This window comes from Hakea prostrata, chromosome 6 (genome assembly GCF_041222555.1).
Source record: "Hakea prostrata isolate BN-2017 chromosome 6, UWA_Hpros_2, whole genome shotgun sequence".
NCBI classification, from domain to species: domain Eukaryota; kingdom Viridiplantae; phylum Streptophyta; class Magnoliopsida; order Proteales; family Proteaceae; genus Hakea; species Hakea prostrata.
In genome coordinates, this window is record NC_142605.1 from 5,024,756 (window position 1) to 5,027,812 (window position 3,057).

Here is a 3,057-nt window from a genome sequence, read left to right on the forward strand (position 1 = left end):
ATGACTAAGTAGATGACTTGCATTGGGTTAGGCTTTACCTTGACATGCGCCAATACTTAGACCAAATGGTGATGTGAGAGAGCGGTGACCGAAACCCCAGCCATGGAATGTCCAAGAGGGATGCAGGACCCATTACCAATTGGCTGCCCAAGATATCTTAAATGGTTGAGGGTGTGAGCGGACCTACCTAAAGAAGTATGGTGCTATGACTTAAAGCATGTCTACCTTAGAGACTAGCATTCATAGAGTTAGAATCATACTTGCATCATGGTATGGTTTGTATCATATGGCTTATGTTTTATGGAATAACTGCCTTGCTGAGTTCTTTCAAACTCACTCCTTTTTGCAACATCTTTTGTTAGGCTCTATTGCAGGTACTACTACTGTTGACTATGACACTCAATACTCTGAAGACCAAGTTAGTGACTCGTACCACACTGGTTACGGTGAACAAGTTGATACAGACTAGTAGTCCGAGATTGAGACTTATCTGGAGCAGATTGGTTTTGCACTTGTGTGCTAGAGATGGGATATCGTCTCATTCTCTTTTTAACCTTTTATTTGATTCGTTGAGACTGTAGTTTAGTTTGTTCCCTTATCATTTTGGGAACCGATTGTAACCCTTATTTTAGTCGATCTACCTTCTGCTATTATTATAGGATGGGTTTCCCCCTCCTTTCATACTTTGACTATTTATCCTATTTGTATCATTTCTACACTCTAATGTTCTTTGTGATCCTTTTGAGATCCTTTATTGACTTTTATTATTAAATTATTTGAATACAAAGATTTGTTCTTGCATTTGATTATATTGCTGTGCTAAGTGGCTATGATCGTTCCTAAACTTGATCGGCAGGACCGTGAATCACTCCCCCCGGGTAATCCAGATAGGGTACCCCCTAGGTGGATGTGACACCAACAGTGGACCATCATCACATCACTGCCGTCACGGGTCATCCGACTTTAATTCCCCTACCGAAAGGGTAGTAGCATGTGGGGTACCTAGTGTGACATCCAGCCCAAACCTAGCCCGGGATACCCTATTTGTTTTGGGATAAAGAAAGACTTGTTTAATGTTAGACCTTGAAGTTGGACCTTGATTTCAATGTTGTTATCCTTGAAAGCCTTAGGAGGCCATATCCGGCCTTATCCTTACCCTGACCCGGCCCGGAATTTGTATTGTCTGTTGATCCAATGACCCGAAGTGGTGGGAAAATTCCTTGTATACCCTTTTGGTTGATGATTTGGTGTCGGAGCCCAAGCCCATGGACATTGACGATGATGCCCCTCACTTGAGAGCTTTGTCAGTGTTAGTTTTGAATCTGCGCACCGAAGAGGGGTGAATTAGTTGGTAGACCTAATGAACACCTGTGCACAATCCAAAAGTATTTCCCGAAACTAGACTTCTTGATGGACTTGTAGGAGAAAATCCCACCCAATTTGACCCCATATAGCCCTCCAAATCCCTGTCCGAAGTTGCTGAACTATGTCTGGCAAATCCAGCTTGCGCATCGAAGAAGGTGAGCTTAGTTGGTAGACCTAATGAACTCCCATGCTTGATCCAAAGGTATTTCTGGAAACTAGACTTCTTTATTGACTTGTAGGAGAAAACCTCACTCAATTTGACCTTGTATAGCCTTCCGAATCCCTGTTCGAAGTTGCTGAACTATTCCTGAGAATTCTGTTGAAACTGCTGTTGGTCGATACTATTGGTCGATACTATCAACCAAAGGTATCGACCAAAACAAGCCCAGAATCGTGAAAAAGATGCTGTTTGGATATTCCTTTGTCCTTTTAAGTGAAACCTCGAACCTAAATCATTATTTCACTCATTTCAACATCTGAGAACGTGGGAAAGCTCCTCTAAGCCTCCTCCTTGGCTTGGGTGATGATCTTCTACAAGAATCATTGTTTCTCTTCTCTAATCTCTTCTCCAAGGTATGTAATCTCTCACTCTCTCTCTAATCTACTTCTACCTCTTCTTGTTCTTGCTACTGAGTTCGTGGAGAAGGTGCTGCAACCTTGCAACCACCTCTTCTACAAGCTCTCTTGGGTTGATTAAACCTCTCTTCATTCTTTCCATGCTATGATTCTCATACATGATGTTCTTGCTTTCTTATTTTGATTTTCCTCTTCTTTACAACATGAATTCATCTCTTAATCTGATTTTCTCTTTCAATTAGGTCTGATTATATGTTAGTAATTGTCTATATTCTGCTGCTCATCATTCTATTGATTAAATTCCTAAGTTCTCTTGCAATTTCAATTGATTCCATTGAAGAACATGGGTCTTGCAAGTTTGAACCTAGGACCTCAAATTGGGGGTTTTCAATCCGACCATTGGATCATGTTAATTCTTGCTACGTAGTCTCCTGCTACTGTTCTTAAGCATCCCTCCAAGTTTCATACCGATCCGAGACCCGGAAGACCAATTTTGAGCCAAAACCCAAAGAAATAGCCAATGCCATGATTAACAACTCTTGAACTTGATATGCCAATTTGGGGATTTCTAATTTGACCATTGGATGATGTTAATTCTTTGATAATTAGTGTCTCCATATTGTGTTTGAACTGTTCCCCAAGTTTCGTATCGATCCGAGACCCGAAAGACCAATTTTGAACCAAAACCGAAAAAGCCAGCTTGCTGTCCGAGAGTCTATTGGTCGATGCTTGTTGGTCGATACTATCGACCCAATGTATCGACCAACAAGGTTGTTGTCGAAACTTTTTCCCGTTTTGATCCATTCGATCTTCGATTGTTTTGATTTCTTCTCTAATCCTTCATGTATGTTTGTTTAGGGCTTTAAGACTATAATTGGACCATTCTCTTGTGACTTCGGATCATCTTCTTCACAATTTGAGGTAAGGATGGTTATTGCCATATAACATAGATCGTATGACTTTTACACCGCTGTTGGTAACTTAGTAGACTTAACTTATTAATTGATTTTAGACATCATATGACTACTGTAGTTACCTTATGACAGTAACACCATGCTTAATTACTTGATTTATCATGTTTACTTATTCTTGTCATTTATTTATATACTGTATTAT